The following is a 22327-nucleotide window of genomic DNA, read 5'->3' as shown; positions in this document are numbered from 1 at the left end:
CAATTTTATGATTTAATCACTCTGTAAAAACCAGTGACCATGATTATTTATGCCTCATTATCAGGCTTCAATTGTTGAGGAATTATAAGCTTTTGACACATTCAAGAACCTGTACATGGTTGTAGCCATGATGATAACAGTTCAGATTCCTTTATTGAATTTTTATTGCATGCCAGCTGGTAACTGCTGAGAATACAGAGCAGAATTTAGCATTCATTCATTGTTCACCATGTATTTCTCAACTCATTATCTTCCAGGCACTACATTAGTCATTTTATCGCTGTTGTTCAGTCGTTAAATTGTATCCCACTCTTTACTACCCCATGGACTACAGCATGCCAGGCTTCCCTGTCCTTCACTATCTTCCAGAGTTTCCTCAAACTCATGTCCATTGAGTCAGTGATGCTATCTAACCATGTCATCCTCTGCTGCCCTCTTCTTTTGCCTTCAATCTTTCCCAGAATCAGGGTGTTTTCCAATGAGTCAGCTCTTTGCATCAGGCAGCCAATGAAAGCACTGGAGTTTAGTGACACTAGTCAGTAAGGACACAGAATTCAAGGAAATAGATGTAGGTGGAAAAAACACAGGATATGTGTAATTACAGTACAGCATGTTGTACATTAAGAATACTACTGGGTGGTGTTTGAGGACATAGAGGGGGGAACTTTATGTCTGCTAAAGATGGGCCACCGTAAGTGATACTTTCAAATAAGATCTGAATAGAGAATGAAAAAGGTTAGCCAGTGGAAGAACAAAGGGAAAAAACATGGGACAGAAGAAATGCTCTTGGATATATTCTAAGACCATATTGCCTTTCTCTTGTTCCACACACTCAGGACAGAAACTATATACTTTTTAAAACTTTTTATTTTGTACTGGGGCATAGCCAATTAACAATGCTGTAACAGAACATATAAAATGGTACATGAAAAAGTACTTTTGAATATATAACATGATATACAACTATAATGTGCTCATTGTCTCACACATAATAAAGTGGTAAATAGAAAGTACATTCAATCATAACAATAATTACATAAACATATGTTAAAACTTCTTTTAAAAAATATAAATTTTCAGTTTACAAAACAAAATCAAACTCACACTCTTTCCAAGATAAAGGGTAAACATAATAAACAACAAAAAATCACAGAAAACCTGAAAGTCAAGGAATAATACATCATATTATATATTATATATTGATGTTATTTATATTTCATGATATTTATACTGGCAAATACCAATAAAAATCAAAGAGCAACTTATCAACGTAAATGTTAAATATAATAGAATTCAAAGAAAATGGATTAAATATTTATTCACCTAGCAACATGGAATATCACTATAAAGCAAATACTGATCAAAATAAAAGAAGAATCTCAAAGTTTCACAAAATCTTGAAGGTTACTTCTTTAAAAAAAAAATCAACCAATGAAATTGACAAAAAAATTAAAAAATAAAAAGGAGGTTATATAAAGGATATGAGTAACACAGCTAAAAAGCATGTTTAATTTTATGCCCAATAAACTTATGCTACATATGCTTAAAGAAGTGAAATGATGTTAGGAACAAAGCTTCCATTGTACTTTCTACTTGACATATATGCATTAAATGCAAATTGTGCATAAATAAATGACAGAGTCTCTGCTTTCAGAGAACTCACGTTCTGTGGATTTTCATATACCTGTGAAATTATTGTAACTTTTTTCAAAGAATAAAGTATTCAAGCATTTTGTTTGAAACCAACCAAACAAAATCCCCACTTAACTATGAGGATGGAAATATATCAGGAATGGGGGAAAAAGTTCCTGATTCTCATGTATACCTTATATCCTCTGTTTATATATGCATGCCCAATGATACTGCAACATGAATAACAAGGAGGCTTCTCCAGAAATGAGATCTTTCCCAAACCTTTAAAAATTTTAAATTTGTACTCCCTCAGCTGTATGGCATGAACATGTATGTATGCACACACACATGCCTGTCACTAGCTATGTAGCCTTAGGTGGGTTATATATCCTCTGGGCATCAGTGTCTTAATCTGTGTTATGGGGATAATCCTAGCACACCTACCGCATATGGACATTGTGAAAATTATTATGTAAATATCCATTATGGTTTTACTACACTGCCCAGCACGTGGTAGATGCTACAGGTGATGATAAGGATAATGATGGTGATGAAGATTTTCTGTAGTGTGTTTAGAGTACGAAGGGATATTTTGGAGGATTGCAATTCAAAATGAAATGCTAAATACCGTTTGAGAACTGGAACTCTTAGGCGAAACATTTCATTCTTATTATATGTGCTCTTCCGGTCTGTATGTCCAGACATTCTCATTCATACTCCACAGCTCTCCGTACACAACCTCTGAGACTACTTCTAGCAAATATATCACTAATCTCAGATTGCTCTGAATGATTAGGGGCAAGAATCTGGAGAACCTCAAATGGAGGAAAAGACAAAAGGTGGTATAAGGTCTTATTTTGTATCCTGGCAAACTTCCATTTTACCTTAATTAAAAACTTTCTTTTCCCCCCTCTCTTTTTCTAATATACAATACTATGCCTGAAACTACATTAGATGTGCCTAAATTACAAATTTCATTATATCTCTTCATTTTAACTTCTCTCCTTAGTTCAACTCACTGGATTATGTGACCCTTGTAACTTTTCCTGGTCCAGAAATAACAGAAGTAACCTTAACAATCACACTGGGAGGTAATTCTCTGTTATTACACTTTTTAAAGCCATCCTACATATACAAGTTCTGAACAGAAGGCCCCTATGGCACATGACCAACAGATCACTATCCACTGATGAGACACACATAATCTCAGATCCATCTGGCTTGATCTCTGGCCATTTCTTGTTCTAAAAATGAAAGGAGTCTCTTTAGACTAGGTGCCCGGTAACTATAGATCAAACCCAGTCTCTCTTCCCCCTCCAATCTCTATCTTGGCTCGTGGCTCGCATCTCTTCTGGCCTGCACTACATTATGCTTCACTTCACCTTCCTACATATCCCTCTTATTCACTCTACAACTGCTGCTGTTCTTCTGGGCAATGCTTTTAGAAGTACTTGTGTCTGACAGGTTTATACCTGAATGCCTAAGAATACCCCATCAGTCTTCCCTCTAGAGTGTGTGGTTTTAAACGAAGCTATCAAGTGTGGCTAGATTTGTAGACCAAGCAGAAGAGTGAGAGCAGAGAGAAGCTGGAAGGTTCAATCCCCACACTTGCATACATTTCTTTCAAAATCAGGTTCCTCTTTCCTCATTGTTGATTACCCATCAAGTAGCATTTATTTAAGGTTCCCATGTGGTGCTAGTGGTAAATGCAGGAGACATAAATGCCAATGCAGGAGATATAAGACATGCGGGTTTGATCCCTGGGTTGGGAAGATCCCCTGGAAGAGGAAATGGCAACACACTCCAGTATTCCTGCCTGGAGAACCCCATGGACAGAAGAGTGTGGTGGGCTGCAGTCCATGGGGGTCACAGAAGAATCGGACATGATGGAAGCGACTTGGCACACATGCATGCAGCATTCATTATAGGATTTAAAAAGGTGCAGGAGTATTTCAAGGGGAAGGAATTTGAAGAACATATCTGAAGCCATAATCCCCTGAACATAAATGTTTTTTGTAAAAGAACCACATTTACAGATTGGGTTTCTCCATGTTAACTTCATTACACTGTGGCATGATCAATTTAGAAGGCAGAAGACATATTTCTTTGTAAAAAAAAGCACCATAGAGAAAGACCATAAAATATTGAAGAAAAGATTTTTTCCTCATAAGCACTTTCACACAGCAGAATCTCAGTTAATTTCAATCATATGTAGACCTGAGAACTACATGACCAACAGAACACATCCATGAAACTTAAAGAGAAAGACATGAAAGGAGGCTACAAAGATAAATTATGAATATGATGACAATTTTAAACAGGCCTGAGTGGAGAACATCCCTTCAAAAGATTATCAGGAAAAAAAAATCCAGCCAAAGAAAAAGTTGGGAAACAAGCTGGACTATGACCTTCACCTTTTCATGTTTTCCACGCTCCATTCCTTGTTGTTGCTGTTCAGTTGCTCAGTCGTGCCCAACTCTGCGTTCCCATGGACTGCAGCATGTCAGGCCTCCCTGTCTGTCATCAACTCCTGGAGCTTGCTCAAACTCATGTCCATCGAATGGGTGATGCCATCCAACCATCTCATCCTCTGTTGTCCCCTTCTCCTCCTGTCTTCAATCTTTCCCAGCATCAGGATCTTCTCTAGTGAGTCAGCTCTTTGCATCATGTGGCCAGAGTACTGGAGTTTCAGCTTCAGCATCAGTCCTTCCAATGAACATTCAGGATTGATTTCCTTTAGGATGGACTGGTTGGATCTCCTCGCAGTCCAAGGGACTCTCAAGAGTCTTCTCCAACACCACAGTTCAAAAGCATCAATTCTTCAGTATTCAGCCTCTTTCATGGTCCAACTCTCACATCCATACATGACTACTGGAAAAACCGTAGCTTTGACTAGACGGACCCTTGTTGGCAAAGCAATGTCTCTGCTTTTTAATATGCTATCTAGGTTGGTCATAGCTTTTCTTCCAAGGAGCAAACGCCTTTTAATTTCATGGCTGTAGTCACTATCTGCAGTGATTTTGCAGTCCAAGAAAATAAAATCAGTCACTGTTTCCATTGTTTCCCCATCTATTTGCCATGAAGTGATGGGACCAGATGCCATGATCTTCTTTTTTTTAATGTTAAGTTTTAAGCCAGCTTTTTCACTCTCCTCTTTCACTCTCATCTAGAGGCTCTTTAGTTTCTCTTTGCTTTCTGCCATAAGGGTGGTGTCATCTGCATATCTGAAGTTATTGATATTTCTCCTGGCAATCTTGATTCCAGCTTGGGCTTCATTCAGCCCGGCATCTTACATGATGGACTCTGCATGTAAGTTAAATAAGCAGGGTGACAATATACAGCTTTGATGTACCATTTTCCCAATTTTGAACCAGTCTGTTGTTCCATGTCTGGCTCTGTTGCTTCTTGACCTGCATACAGGTTTCTCAGGAGGCAGGTGGTATGGTATTCCCACCTATTTAATAATTTTCTACAGTCTATTGTGATCCACACAGTCAAAGACTTTAGCGTAGTCAATGAAGCAGAAGTAGATGTTTTTCTAGAATTCTCCATTCCTTATTCTTTTTAAAACTGACTTTGGGTGAGGGAAAAGAAGTAATATGCTTTCACTGAAAACCACTGGTAAAAAGGCTCTCAGAAGACCCCAGAGTCAGACAAACTTTTGGACATGAAAGCTGACCAGGGCAGAAACAAGTATAAGTCAATTATTAAGTAGGCTTCATGATTTAGTATGTGTTTGAAAGTGAAAATGTTAGTTCACTCAGTCGTGTCCGATTCTGTGATCCCAGGGACAGTAGTCCACCAGGCTCCTCTGTCCATGGGATTTCCCATGCAAGAATACTGGGGTGGGTTGCCATTTCCTTCTCCAGGGGATCTTCTCAACCCAGGGGACAAACCCACGTCTCCTGCATTGGAGGCAGATTCTTTACCATCTGAGCCACCAGGGAAGCTGTTAGTATGAGTTTATGTTTCTTTGTAATCAATATATTGTCAATGAAATGAGGTTTTCCAATTATTGTTCCTTGAAAAGATCAAACTTCTTACTCAAGAGATACCAAGTTCCTCAGAGAAATTATGCTTTTATATCAGCAATGAATTTCAGACTGACATTTTCTCATTAAGCAGGAATCTAAACAGAGCACCTTCCCTAACACATACATTTTCCCCCCACTCTCTTATGTTAAGCATGGTGTCTACAATATTTGTCAGCTAATTTTTGATGTTTTTCAGAAGCACTGCCAAAATGTGATATTGAAAGTAGCACAGCCCTATTTTTAGCTTCTAGGCTAAAAATAAGGAAGTCTTTCCATGGGGATAACCAACAGAAATCCTCATTTTGAAGTTCTGTTACACACACCCTCCATATTTTTGACTTGTTTTCATGTTAGTTTTCCATCTTGACAGCAAGACAGAAGTCAGTATATTCAAGATTCGTGTAATTTTTATAGCATTAAAAAAAAAAAAGCTGTTTCACAATAGTAGGAATACTGGAAAGATTCCAGAGATAACAAAACTAATTCTGAATTTCTTTCTTCTTGAGGAATAGGCTTATTTTACATCTAAATACCATAGTTCATTCATGTTAATGTATGGCAGATTCATACTGATGTATGGCAGAAACCAACACAATATTGTAAAGTAATTATCCTTCAATTAAAAATAAATTAATTTAAAAAATAAACATTACACCTCAGCTATACTTTTATTTGGAAATCAATGAATACTCGTTTAAAAAAAAAACATTAAGTGAAAACCTGAATTAAAAAAAAAAGAGAAAGATGGGGGGCAACTCCCCTTGCGGTCCCGTGTCTAAGACTCTGTGCCTCCAACGCAGGGGACCTGGGTTTGATCCTTGGTCAGGGAACTAGATCCCACATGCCACAGGTAAGATCCTGCATGCCAAAACTAAGACTTGGCACAACCAAAAAAACCAAAAAACCACACATGAGATATGTTAAGAACTAGTTGATAACACGTACCACTTGGAAACATAGAGCCAAGGCACAGTAACACAGAGCCCACAAAAATATCGAGCCCTCCTTTTCCAGACTGATTCTTATTGTTTAAGGAGCTCCTTGCTCCTCATCCCAGTTTGATTACACCCTAATCTCTTCCTTATAATGGGTAAATGATACACTATAAAAACAAAAAAAACCTTTGAATATTACTCTGATTGGTGAGAGAGCATATTAAGAAATTTGCAAATATCTAAAGCACAAGTGCATTCAAGAGCAATTCTTTCCACTCTTCAGTGGTATCACATAGGGTCCCAAATGAATGGCAACAATGGTAACTGTTCATGTACCCAAGGCAGCAGTTGCGCAGGGGCTTACTTGTGATACTTACTCTTCTCTTGGCCAGTGTCACCTTTATTACAGTCTGGGATACACCACATACATTTTAACTAAAACCACACCTCTCAGAAAGTAACACATTTGGGAGATCTCACTATCGTTTTAGTTTTTAATTTATCAATATTTCACCTGTAGCTCATTGAAGTCAAGTGATTCTCTGGGGAATGGCTGCTGCTAGAGGCAATTGAAGAAAACTTCTACAAGTTGAGCCCTCCTTTCTTCTACAGCAATCAATGCCATTTTCCTCTGGCTATAATCTCTGTTTTAATCAGCCTACATTGCTGTGAGAATTAATACATCAAATTACTGAGCAGTTAGTTTCTAACTGCTCTTATATGAAGTCCACAGGTTTAAATTGACTTTGAAATTGCATTCTCCCCCATTCAGCTTTGTAGTATTAATCTATTTATTCCCAAATTATAATAAACAAAATTTTAATGTGAGTTCAAACATGTGAGCACTATTCATTAGTGAGAAAAAATGAAAAGAAATATTAATCAACTTTCCCTTTAAACAAAATCATAGCCATTCAAGGTGCCTTATAGAGAAGGTCTGTATCCACTATATACCAAAGGGTCCCATTTTTAAAACAGTGGTTAAAAAATAAAAGTTTGTAAGTATTCCATTATGTGTTATTTAGGTATTCTGCAAATGAACTGAAATCCCTTATCTTTAATGACAAAAACAAGACATTCATGAACAACTACAAAAGTACTATCTCTTCCCTCTGAAGCACTAATAGAAATTCTAATTACTGTGTCTCAAGTTGCATCACAGGACATGATATGACAATAAGAGAAAAGTACGGTCTTCTGATCTATCCCATCATACTTAAAAATATGTTCTTAAACAGAATACTCTCAAATATTCCACTGTTACTGCAAAGACTTACTTTACATATTCCAAAGCCTGTTTCTGGGTTTTTTCATTTTCAGCTGTTTTTATGCCACTTAGAAAATGTTTGAATTCTACCAGTAAACCCCATACCTATTTCCTAAAGAGCGCAAGGGTAGCTAACACACACAGTAGTTAATACTATATAAAAATCCTCCACAGTCATTACATTGTGACAACCTAAATGGGTGGGATGGGGAGGGAGGTGGGAGGGAGGTTCAGGATGGGGGGACACATGTATGCCTATGGCCAATTCATGCTGATGTATGGCAAAAACCATCACAGTATTCAAAGTAATGATCTTCCAATCAAATAAAGAAATTTTTAAAAATACAAAAAAATACTATATAAAAATCCCCCATAGTAATCACACTGCCTCAGCTTAGCCCTAATTAAATTAGTTGCTTCTTTTTTTAATCATATAATGTATGTTCTCCTTTTTGGACATAACCTATATGTGACTTAGAGATCCTCTAATTCCGCCTAATTGGTTTCAGCTGTCATTTCTGAATTCAAAATACATGGGCAGCCTGGGGCTGGTGACTGGAGCAGGAAGCATTTCTAACCATGTAAAACCAGCAACCTGAAAGATCTTTTCCATTAAAACAAAAAACGTACTATTTGGCTTCTGGCAATGACATTATGGGTAGAAAGGCTGTATATCTTTACCCAGGCAGTATGACTGCTGGGAGTCATTTTTCTCCGATAAAAAGCATGCAGCCATTTATTTTTCAATAGTTCAAATGTCTGAAGTAGTTTCAATATTATAGGGGCTAATTCATAAAACAGACATATATCTATGTCCATATCACTGCATAACACCTCTAGGAGGTATAAATGATAATCCTTTCTTAAATAAATTCAAAGTATAGATTTGGGACATTTCAAAAAATTGGAGGAAGTCTAGAAGAAGAACATTGGGATTCTACAGAACTAAATGCTATTGCTGCATTACAAGACTGTATAAAATCTGCTCTCTTCAAAGAGTGAAGGAAAGGACTACTCTGTTTGGTTATATGCCCCCTGGCACACCATTCACGAGCCTAAACCATTTAATAAACTTTAACAGACTCAAACAGCCACTTTAAAAAGATTTTCATGCTATTTTGAAGCCAAGTTTAAATGGGGAAAAAGCCAATGGGTATGAAGAATGGAACCCTCTGATCATCCAAAACCCTCAAATATTTGAAGAAAAAAAAAGGTTAACAAAGTGGGCCATGAAAACTTTTCTGGAGTCAAACTGTGAGACAGAAAAAAAGAAAAAGGACCTGGAACAGTTCTCAGGAATAATATTAACTCTGAAAACACCCTCTGGAGCTGCCCTGCTGGAAATAAGAGAGATTCCGAAATTATAGGGTAAAACAACATGAGAGAAAAGATTAGAAACAGAGAGCTAGAATGGGGGAGAAGAGAGAGAAAGAGAGGGAGAGGAGACAGAGGGATCAATGGTGGCTGTCTTGGAATAACGTTTTCTGGCTACAAAATACAAAGTTGTTGTTCAGTAGCTCATGTCCTACTCTTTTGCGACATCATGGTCTGCAGCCCACCAGGCTCCTCTGTCCATGGGATTTCCCAGGCAAAAATATTGGATTGGGTTGCCATTTCCTCCTCCAGGGGATCTTCCCGACTCAGGGATCAAACTCGTGGGTAAGAGTAACACCCACATAAGGACGGATCATATCAGATGTGTGTTTCAGACAATTCTATGAATTATACTGCAATGAACTTTCAGTACATATTACTTTTAAAATTTTTATTGGATATAGTTGATTTACAACAGTGTATATTATTTTTAAAATTAAAAATAGTTCTGGCCCATGGCTGATTCATGTCAATGTATGGCAAAAACTACTACAATATTGTAAAGTAATTAGCCCCCAACTAAAATTTAAAAAAAAAAAAAAAAATAGTTCTGGAACACATTAGGAAAATATTAAACAATTACAACTGTTTAACTCTGTCATACTGTCTTTTGTTTTTGGCATACCAACTGATATTCAAAATATACTTTTAAACTCAAAATGGGTAAAATATTGTAAAATGTATAAAAATGGATAAACAGTATTCACTCTTTAAGAGTTTACCAATGACTACAAGGGAAACAAGAATGATAAATCAATAATACTCTCTCCCTTATCTTAAATGAAACATTTATAGCAGTGTTCATATCATTTGAACAACTAGTGGCAATGTTAGGCATTTTTCCTCCCAAGGAAATACAGAGGGATGTAATAGAAGCAACATTATTAAGATTTTACACGCAAAATACCTAAAAGTTCCTAAAGATGGTTATGGATATCTGATTACTTATGGAGCAAGAGTTGTGTGCTACAGACTCCAAAATGGGACAAATGAAAATCTCTTGAATTGACAAAATAGTTTGAAAAATAAATTTGTACTACAAATGTAAAACTCATTTATAGTTTCACTTAAATCTGTGGCTGGTGGCAATACAAAGAATATAGAATGATAAAGCTTTCAGGCAAAGCACAGACAAAGTGACATATATGAAACATATGTTTGTCATATATGATGACAGAGATGTCATACTGCTATTCCTGTAGGACACCTGAAGCATAAGTATATTATACATACACTCAGGTAAGATCTATTGTTTTCCATTAATTTAAATTATTATAATATAGTACATAAAGTGGCAAAAGTAATTTAGGTTTCCTCAAACTCTATGAGTAAAAGAATCACAACATTACTTTTTTTTAATGCAAGCTTTTACTTACAGGTTTTGACGCTCTGAAGCATGAAAAATTGAAGAGTAGTGAAGTAGACTACTTAAGGGCCCACAAAAAATTGTAAAAGTTTTGTTTGAAGTAGCTCTTTTAATACCAAAGAATAAAAAGATCTCAGATCACAGAGGGGGTAAAAAAAAAAAAAAAAAAAAAAAGAATTCTTGTATTCTGCCTTTTACCAAAAGTTAAAATGAAGCAGAAATTCCCAAGTATCTATTTTTTTAGGTTCCACCACCAAAATCAAGTTGCTGACTTACCTGATATTTAAAAAAAAATTACCAAAGATCAAATCATCACTGTTTTTCTTTTCTTTCTCTACTTGCTTTTTGCTCAATCCATGTACAAAGGAAATATACTTAGTTCCTTGCCATGCATGAGTATGAACTTAAAGATACCCTGGAAAAAGAACTGCTTTTTTTACCTCCATCATTAGACACTTGCAAACTTGCCAAGATAATAACTTTCCCAAGAGCTTGACATATTTGGCAGATATAGTTGATATTTTGAATATGAATTCTGAAACTTCAAGAAGCAAAGGCCAACATTATTGCTCCTCATGATATGTTTTAAACTTTAATGCCAAAATCTAGTTACATATTCAGTGCATCAGAGCTAAAAATATCTTTCCTTGACTTAGTGCAATTTGCCATAAAAAGATTACTGAAAAAAAATTTCAAGAGAAAGAATAAAATCTCACCAAGTCTGTCTGAGATGAATTCAGGTAGTGCCTTCCTGATGCTGTGGTTGAAAACACTGCTTGAAAGTCAGTCTTTCTAACATTAGGATATGTAAAATAGATAGCCAGTGAGAATTTGCTGTATGATGTAGGGAGCTCAAACCTGTGCTCTGTGACAACCTACAGGGGTGGGATGGGGTGGGAGGTGGGAGTGAGGTTCAAGATGGAGGGGACATATGTATACCTATGGCTGATTCATGTTGATATATGGCCGAAACCAACACAATATTGTAAAGCAATTATCCTCCAATTAAAAATAAATATTATTTTTTTTGAAAAAGTCAATCTTAGCAAAATTTAATAGAAGCTATTAGGGCTTAAATTTTAAATCAATTAGAAAAAAATTTTAGAAAATCATAGTGGAGAATCTGAGGCAAAAATTCCCACATTTACCTCAAAATAAATTAGTAGGCCTAGCATGTAATTACTACAATCAATATATAAACATGGTTGTAATCATTTCTATCAAGAAAAACAGCAGAAACCATTCTTGACATAGAAGGTGACCACATCTGTACTCGACCATTGACTCTGTGACACAAAAACTTGTGGTAAGTATGCTGATTTAGGGCCCTCACTGATAAAACACTTAGTTTTGTCAAAAACCAGAATCAAGTGCTTAATAAAATATTTTTAAAAATCACTATTTAAATTTGTTTTATTAAGAATTTCAAATTTATCCAAAATTTAAAATGGTATCAAAGAAAAGCATGGGAATTTTATATTAACAAAGGGTGCATGAATTTTAAAATGTGGGCAAACTTTGGTACATAACCACAGTTAGTAATTTGGAACAACAGTAGCATTAACTTCTGTAAGCTTTTTAAAAGATTAAAAAATAGTATATGTACTATAAATTATAGTGTACACATACATATATATATTATATATACATATACACATGCAACATGCATGTCAGTATGAATCATAAAAGAAGTCTTAAAAAAAACACATTAGCATTAGCTTTCTCTTGGGTGGCTGGATACTAAGCAATCTGGAATATGTCAGTCAGGATAGGCTAAGTTATGCTGTGATAATAAATAACTCTTGCTCACAATTTATTGGTCAAAGCAAGTCACAAGGTCACAGCCTGGTTTAATGGAGAAAACAGGTATAATCTTCCTGCAGGAGTTGGAATCCAAATACTAGAAAATAATACAATTATCTACATTAAGCAAATTATATTCATTTTTAACTGCTACTATAGTAAGAATATAGTAAGAATAGGGCTTCCTTCATAGCTCAGTCGGTAAAGAATCTGCCTGCAATACAGGAGACTTGGGTTTGATCCCTGGGTTGGGAAGATCCCCTGGAGAAGGAAATGGTAACCCACTACAGTATTCTTGCCTGGGGAATCCCATGGACAGAGGAGCCTGGCAGGCTACAGTCCATGGGGTCACAAGAGTCAGACACGACTTAGTGACTAAACCACCACCATAGTAAGAATAATAAATATATATACACATATATTTGCATGTTTATGTGTTTATTTGCAAGTTTGGGTAGACTCCGGGAGTTGGTGATGGACAGAGAGGCCTGGCGTGCTGCAATTCATGGGGTCACAAAGAGTCGGACATGACTGAGCGACTGAACTGAACTGATATTTGCATTGAATTTTAAAAGAAACTTTTGTCAAGGATTTAATAATTTCAAAAGGATTGTACAATTTTATGAACTCAATTATTTCTCATCCAAAGTCAACTTTTCCAGAAATTCCTGCTATCCCAGGTTATTTATTTCCCCTCTAAACTTTGAAAAATCTTTAGATTTTTCTCATAGATATCCTGATATTCTTGGATATGTAAATCCGAACCCCACCTTTTAACAGGAATTCCCCTAAAAGATAAAAAATCCTTATTAAATTTTAAAATTAATCTTTATCCACTCTACAGGACAGGGAATCCTGTTCAGTGTTATGTGTCAGGCTGGATGGGAGGGGAGTTTGGGGCAGAATGGACACATGTGTATGTATGGCTGAGTCCCTTCACTGCTAACCTGAAACTATCACAGCATTGTTAATTTGATATACTCCAATATAAAATAAAAAGTTAAAAATATAAAATAAAATTCATCTTTATGACATTAGGTCATAGGTTTGGTTCTCCAGGTGGACTTTGGGCTATAGTGCACTTGTTAGGTAAAAAAAAATAAAATATGTTCATTAGGTGAAAGAAATGTAAAGGAAGCAGGATTGGACAAAAGATGTGAAAGTGTGATGCAAGCCAATAAAGCCTTGGCCAACCTAGTACCAGAATCTGCCCTGTGTCAGGCAGAAAAGGCCAGGCCTTTCCACCTCCACAGTCACCAGATAGAGGATGCCTGGGGAAAGGCACGACCTCATTCAAGACATGCGCCTCCTCCCTAGTCAGATCCTGAGTTGCTGATGAGGGATGCATTCTGGTGACCATATAGCTATGCTTGCTATAGCTAGTCAGTATGTTCCCCTTTAAAGAAGATACAGAACGCATATTTCTGTGTCTGTCACACTCTATAAGGGTGTTTTAATGAAATCCTTGAAAAATGACTACATTTATGTTACACACACACACACAATCACATCTGATGCACCTATTTTATGGGAAAAAAGAATATAACAATTTGGCAAAGATTGCAACCCCATGGACTACACAGTCCATGGAATTTTCCAGGTCAGAATACTGGAGTGGGTAGCCTTTCCCTTCTCCAGGGGATCTTCCCAACCCAAGAATCGAACCAGGGTCTCCTGCATTGCAGGCAGATTCTTTACCAACCGAGCTATCAGGGAAGCCCAGTTGTACTATGAGACATACTAAATGAGAAGCAAGTCCTGCCCTCAGGAAGAGGAGCTGCTCATGCATCTCACACAGATGTCAGAATGACAAACAAGAACAATCATGTTGCCCTGTTCATCCTTTACAAGATACCACTCAGTTCACTGTATTTTTATGCTGGTGAAATCTGATTTAAAAAAATCAAGCCCTCCTGCATTGCAGGAGGATTCTTTACCATCTGAGCCACGAGGGAAGCCCTTAAAATATACACTACTGTATATAAACTAGATTACCAAAAAGAACCTACTGTATAGCACAGGAAACTATGCTCAATATCTCATAATAACCTACAATGGAAGAAAATGCAAAAAAGAACATATATATATATTTATATATGTATGTATAACTGAATCACTTTACTGTATAACTGAAACTAATAGAACATTGTAAATCAATTATATTTCAATAAAAAATTTAAAAATGATATACTGTACAACATAAAAAAAAATCAAGCAAAAAAACTAATCTTTTCTTGTCTTCTTGATTTCTAATGAATATTCTGCTATTGATCACCCCTCCCCACAACCTTTCACCTCAGCATTGCTAATTTTCTATCTTGTTGCTAGAATAAGACACTGTTCCTCAACACATTTCCTAAAATCCTGGCTAAAATACTGAACATATCATCTTTCCCTGTTGCTTCTAATCCAAGTACAAAGGGAAGAGAAAGAGAAAGAGGAGAAAAGAGACCAGCTCAGTCTTCCAAATGTCTCTGAGGATGGCCAAAATGAAAACTAATAACTGAGATCCAAAGCTTTAAAACAAAGAGCACATACTTAAGAAAAAAGGAAAGACCCAGAAGATGGAAAATTCTTTACTTAGCAAATAGCTGCCATGACAAATTAGTTTTTCAGCTTCTGAATTATGAAATCAAAATGAACCATGAGCATCTGTCAGGGATTTTATAGCTGAACTGGTATCTGCCAGGGAAAAAGGAGTAAATGACTCACTTGAAGTTGGAAGTTAACTTAGAGCACTAGAATTCATATTCTCAAAAGGAAGGTTCTCATAATATGCACTTATCAAAAGCATAATGAATCTTCAAAATAAGCAACCTATACATTCTTAATTATGCTTTAAAATCAGAAGCCTTCACCATTGTTCATTCCTTATACATACCACCTGCATTGTAAAAGGGTTCTTACTGACTTTTAAAATGCTCTCTAATGTATGAGTGTGTGTTCACACAGGCTATCAACATCCTACAATCATCAGAACAAACTATAATAAAAAAACAAACAAGCAAAATGACTAACGGACCAAGTAATAATAATAAATATTTTTCATCAAGACAGGATATCCTAATAAAGGCATATTTGTGCTCTAGACACTGATTGTGTGCCTAAAATTTTACTGATGGGATAATAATCTGGAAGTGAAAGTGTTAGTTACTCAGCCATGTCCAACTCTTTGCGACCCCATGGACTGTAGCCCATTAGGCTCCTCTGTCCATGGAATTCTCCAGGCAAGAATACTGGAGTGGATTGCCATTTCCTACTCCAGTGGATCTTCCCAACCCAGGGATCAAACCCAGGTCTCCTGCACTGAGGGCAGATTCTTTACTGTCTGAGCCACCTGGGAATCTAGTAACAGTTAATTCAAATGTCTTCACTCCCACTAGCCACGTCACATGTGATAAACTCTGACAATTGATAAGTAGCAGAGATTTATATGCTTCACAACCAGCAATGTGAAAAAATTCCTAATTACACAGTGGTTTACACAGTGACAAGCGTAAACATTTGTTCATATTTAAACCAAAGAAGGATGTAATTTGAAGGTAAAGATGGCAAGCTGGACATGCATACCCATTCTGTACTCTTGAATAGGTACTCACCAAAATTTTAGGAGCTCTGAAACAGATGGTAGCAAGTTCAGCATAGCAAAATGCAAACAAACAACAAATGGATTATTACAATGGCAGCAGGGAAAGCCTAGAAGCGACCTTATTTGTATGACAGAACAATCAAATGGCTCAGAGCTGGCACCAGGAAGTGAAAATGAACAGGAGACCTACATATAGAGGTTGGAAATATGCGAGAGTAGTCGGAAATCTTTTCAGTAGATTTTAATCGTTATACCTTTATTCCACTCTGCTTACATAGGTAGCTGCCTCTCGGAAACCCAGAGATGGTAAAACAGTGAACTGGGAAACCCAGCCAGTTAAGGACAGGGATACCATCTTGAAACAGGAGGATTAAGTGGATTTCTGTCCTCTGTTTTGCTTTCAGAAGATTGTCAGCTAGGACTTTATCTTCTAGGCAGGGGTTTAGGAGACTCTCCACCAGAACTCTTATAGCACTGCAGGGAAGATAGTGATATCAAAGGTTTCTCAACAAAATGGCTTAGACAATTCCTACAGTGAAATTCATGGTGAACCAGCTATCCAACGCACTTGGAGCTCCCAATCAAGTTGTTACTGCATCATTTGAAAAGGTATTGCAACCCTGAAACAAGAAAAGGATATTATAAAATGGAATATTCTGAGAACAAAAAGGTCTCTAAGAAACTAATATTGAAATTTTATTTCAATAAAATAGATGAAACACAAAGTTGAGAAAATGTCCCTTACTGCTGAGCTAAAGGAAAAAAATAATTAGAAAATAGGAGAGAAAAGGCAAGAAAATTGGAAGAGCAATACAGGAGGTCTGACATTTACATAATAAAAGAGCTAAGAAAAAAGAAAAACTAAAGTGAGGAACTCAATTTAAAATACTTTCTTGGAACAGAAGGACTTTAAAAGAGCTCAACCTCAGTCACTAGTCATGAGGCAAATGCAAAACAAAATGACAATGAGAAACTAGTACAGATCTCCTGCAACGGAAAGGACAGACAAGAACAAGCACTGGACAGAGTGTGGATAAATGGGAAACCCCACACACTGCTGGTTACATTGTAAAATGGTGCATCCAATTTGGAACACAAACTTAAGACCGTCTTAAGACGGTCCCTCAAAAATTTAAAGACAGTTATCAGATGACTCAGCACTCATACATACATACTGCTATGTATGTACTCAAACGAATTGAAAACAGGTACTCAAACAAATGCTTATACACAAATGCTCACAGCACTACTATTCACAGGAGCCAAAAGGTTAAAAGCAACCCAAATGTACATCAACCAATGAATGGATAAACAAATTTGATATTAACCTGTTAATCAAGATTTCAGAAATGAAAACCTGATTGAAATAAAGGGGCATTCATTTGGAGTTTGTTAGGACTACATGTGAGAAACACAAACTCCAGAAGTCCTTGAATTGTGTTCTGTCAAAATCACTGCAGATGGTGATTGCAGCCATGAAATTAAAAGATGCTTACTCCTTGGAAGGAAAGTTATGACCAACCTAGACAGCATATTAAAAATCAGAGTACATTACTTTGCCAACAAAGGTCTGTCTAGTCAAGGCTATGGTTTTTCCAGTGGTCATGTGTGGATGTGAGAGTAGGACTCTGAAGAAAGCTGAGTGCCGAAGAATTGATGCTTTTGAACTGTGGTGTTGAAGAAGACTCTGAGTCCCTTGGACTGCAAGGAGATCCAACCAGTCCATCCTAAAGGAGATCAGTCCTGAGTGTTCATTGGAAGGACTGATGCTGAAGCTGAAACTCCAATACTTTGGCCACCTGGTGCGAAGAGCTGACTCATTTGAAAAGACCCTGATGCTGGGAAGGATTGGGGGCAGGAGGAGAAGGGGACGACAGAGGATGAGATGGCTGGATGGCATCACTGACTCGATGGACATGAGTTTGGGTAAACTCCGGGAGTTGGTGATGGACAAGGAGGCCTGGCGTGCTGCGATTCATGGGGTTGCAAAGAGTCGGACACGACTGAGCGACTGAACTGAACTGAACTGAGAGCACAAAATGGAGGAAACTTATAAAGGCCACAGTTAATTACATAAATTGTCAAGAATTATAATTTGAACTGGCAAGAAGTAATGGTGCTTGTTAAGCAAGGAAGGATTGGGGTCTGAAATGGCTGTGTAGTTACAAGGGGGGACTTTGAACCTACAAAGTTGCAGCTAAAGGATGATGTTCTAAACACAGGTGGTAGAGTCACAGAGTTTGACTTGACTTCAGAGACAATTCAAAGCCTCAGATCCTCAGTGACTGCCTGACACCATTTTTGTATGCCTGACCTATGATTATATCATTATCATTTCAATTTGTCATCAAGCCATACTATGGACTATTATTTACACCATGAATGACCTTCAGGAACATTATATTAAGTGAAAGAAGCCTGCACAAAAAGTCACATATTAATTATTCCATTTATACATAATGTCCAGACAAATTCTTATAGGGATATAAAATAGATTAGTGGTTGCTAGCAGTTAGCAGGGTGGAGATTTCAGAGTGACTGCTAATGGGTATGGGACTTCTGTTCAGGGTGGTAAATTTTTTAAAATTTAGCAGTGATGGTTCCCAAACTCTGAGAATATACTAAAACACACTGAATTTTAAACTTATTTAAAAGAGTCAATTTTGTTATGTGAATTGTATCTCGATAAAGTTGTATTTTTTTAAAAAAAAGGAAAGACATATACGAGTTTCCAGAATGAAAAGGTGCACCCAAAGAAAATAAAGCTAAATCTTGATCAACTTTTTGATTCAGCATGAAATTTCAGAACATTGGAAATAAAGAGAAGTGTTTTAACAGAAACAATGGAAACTACACAATAATGGAGCAATTTCATTGAAATTCTACTGAAATTATTTCTAACCAAGAAACCTATATCTAGCCAAAATGCTAATCAAATGTAAATGCAGAATAAAGATATTTTCGGAAATGCAATGTCTCAAAAAAAAAAAAATCTCCCCCACACTCTTTCCCAGAAAGCTATCAGAAATTGTGTCCACTCCTAAACAAAACATGAGATGGATGAAAAAGAGCTCCAACCTAGTAGTGACAGGAAGGGCACCGCAGGAAACTAGCAACAAGAAAGAGATACAGCAGGCAGAGACTTGAGAAGGTCGGGAATTAACAGTAGAAATGAAAAATGGGAAATTATTAATTTCAGGGAAACCAAACTGATGAAGAATCCACCTGCAAGTCAGGAGACCCTGGTTCGATTCCTGGGTTGGGAAGATCCTCTGGAGAAGGGAGAGGGTACCCACTCCAGTATTCTTAGGCTTCCCTGGTGGCTCAGATGGTAAAGAATCTGCCTGCAATGCGGGAGACCTGGGTTCGATCCCTGGGTTGGGAAGATCCCCTGGAGAAGGGAACAGCTACCCACTCTAGTATTCTGGCCTGGAGAATTCCATGGACTATATTTCATGGACTGTAGAGTCAATGGGGTCACAAAGAGTTGGACGTGACTGAGTGACTTTCACATAACGTAATATAAAAAAGTAATCACAGTACAGTAGTATAAATACAGTGTACTACATGCCTCAGCTATAAACAATATATTGACATAATATGTAAATGCTGAATTTGTGATCTAATCAAAATTATAGTATACCCATATTGAGAGGATGGAAGGTTGGGACAGTGTCAGAATAGGATGGGTTCACTTGTTTGAAAGTGGGGAAAAAATTTTTTCAATTTTAAAAATTCCCATTTTCACTGTAGGAATCAATGGATGATGCCAAAAGATGAAAAATTAACAAGTAGCAATAAAAGGAAGTCTTATTAAGATATTTAGAGAAAAATTTTAAAGAATCAGTTAAAAGAGTTGAAAGTAAAAACAGCTATTTCTCATAACAAGCCACAGAATGAAGTGGCTCTTTATACACATACGATGTACAATGTGCATAAAAACAACCATCACAGAAACAAAACTGAATGACTTAATTCTGGAGTGATTTTAACTGCCTTTTACCAAAGCACAAAATGTATATTAAACTAAAGTGATGCTAACAAATAAATTTGAAATGTAAGAAATAATAATCATATGAAAGAAAATCATTCATTATAATGGTCATTATAAGGATATGCATTTATCAAATTACTGATTTTGAAAATTGGTGAGAAGCTGAAGGCACTCCATTTTGTATGATATATAATAATTTATACTTCACTTAGAGATAGATTTGCTAATGATTTTTTTCTCCAATTACTTCATGGTCTATTCAAACATAATGTGAAGGTAATTGGAATTATTGATCATCTTCATCCTGGTCTTGGTTACTTTCATCAGATGGCAATTTTAGTACTTTAGCTGGAACATTTGTCCAGTTTCTTCACCCAAGCTGATCATTATTGTCAGGCTTATTAATGCATCTCTCTCCTGCCTCTATCTGCCCCATGATGTGTGCATGGTTTTTTTCAAGATTATTACTTCCTTAACTTAGGAAATATGAAAACAATTTCTGTGAGGGAAAAAACAATTAATATGTGAAATATGTTTTTTCCTTTCTAAAGGAATTCTCTTTTTATTACTGCTATCTTCTGTATGACTTCCTTCTACCAATGAAGTCTGTTTTTTCAGTCCACTCTTTCCACATGTCATAGATTATACCAACTTCCCCATTACATGTCTGTAGTTTAAATTATGAAACTCGAAATGAGAGTGAGAAAAATAATTTTTAAAGAAACCATAGTGGCATAGTATAGTCTAATAAAAGTTGCCTGATTTAGAACCTATTTGTGGGGAAGGAATGAAGACACAGTTGTCCAGAATGGACCTGTCAACACAGCAGGGGAGTTAGGGGGACGAACGTGAGAGAGTAGCACTGACATGTATACACTACCATGTGTAAAGCAGACATCTAGTGGGGAGCTGCTGATTGACACAGGGAGCCCACCCTGGAGCTATGCGATGACCTAGAGGGGTGGGATTGGGGTGGGTGCGAGAGAGGCTCAAGAGAGAGGGGATATATATATATAGTTATGACTGATTCACAGTGTGATATGGCAGAAACCCAGTACAACATTGTAAAGCAATTATCCTCCAATTAAAAATGGGTGGAAGTACCATCAACAGTGGAAGGTACTCAAAAATTGTGTATCTTTGTAAATAAGCAGGTATTTACTATCACAATAGTTAAACATCAGACACAGTTCCACCTTAAATTCTGTAGATTAAAATACTGAACTATGATCAAGACCTCCTAATAAATGGATGGCAACCATATGAAATAAAACTAGAATGCAGAGAAGGTAGGTATGAGGTAAACAGAAAAAAATAAACTAAAATCTCAGTACCCAATATGATAAGGAACTAATAACACATTTGAAAATGACTGAAGGACAGAATGGGAGAAAATAATAGCAAATGAAGCAACAAACAATCAATCTCAAAAATATACAAGCACCTCCTGCAGCTGAATTCCAGAAAAATAAACGACCCAATCAAAAAATGGGCCAAAGAACTAAACAGACATTTCTCCAAAGAAGACATACAGATGGCTAACAAACACATAAAAAGATGCTCAACATCACTCATTATTAGAGAAATGCAAATCAAAACCACAATGAGGTACCATTTCACACCAGTCAGAATGGCTGCTATCCAAAAGTCTACAAGCAATAAATGCCGGAGAGGGTGTGGAGAAAAGGGAACCCTCTTACACTGTTGGTGGGAATGCAAACTAGTACAGCCACTATGGAGAACAGTGTGGAGATTCCTCAAAAAACTGGGAATGGAACTGCCATATGACCCAGCAATCCCACTGCTGGACACTCACACCGAGGAAACCAGAACTGAAAGAGACACGTGTACCCCAATGTTCGTCGCAGCACTGTTTACAATAGCCAGGACATGGAAGCAACCTAGACGTCCATCAGTAGACGAATGGATAAGGAAGCTGTGGTACATATACACAATGGAATATTATTCAGCCATTAAAAAAATACATTTGAATCGGTTCTATTGAGATGGATGAAGCTGGAGCCCATTATACAGAATGAAGTAAGCCAGAAAGAAAAACACCAATACAGTATACTAATGCATATATATGGAATTTGAAAGATGGTAATGACAACCTTATATGTGAGACAGAATAAGAGGCACAGATGCATAGAACAGTCTTATGGACTCTGAAGGAGAAGGTGAGGGTGGGACATTCTGGGACAATAGCATTGAAACATGTATATTACCATATGTGAAACAGAACACCATTCCATGTTCGATGCATGAGACAAATGCTCAGGGCCGGGGCAATGGGATGACCCAGAGGGATGGGATGGGGAGGGAGGTGGGAG

The 22327-nt window shown here is 36.9% G+C and overlaps 1 protein-coding gene across 15 annotated transcripts in view; it reads right to left on the bottom strand.

Annotated features, from left to right (window-relative positions):
• CDK14 (cyclin dependent kinase 14) overlaps positions 1–22327 on the bottom strand; it is a 642291-nt gene that overhangs the window by 348447 nt on the left and 271517 nt on the right. The window lies entirely within an intron of this gene.

This window comes from Giraffa tippelskirchi, chromosome 10 (genome assembly GCF_054371585.1).
Source record: "Giraffa tippelskirchi isolate mGirTip1 chromosome 10, T2T-mGirTip1v1.2.pri, whole genome shotgun sequence".
Lineage (NCBI taxonomy): Eukaryota > Metazoa > Chordata > Mammalia > Artiodactyla > Giraffidae > Giraffa > Giraffa tippelskirchi.
Note: the sequence above shows the minus strand (reverse complement) of the source record. Positions and strands in the feature narration are given on the sequence as shown.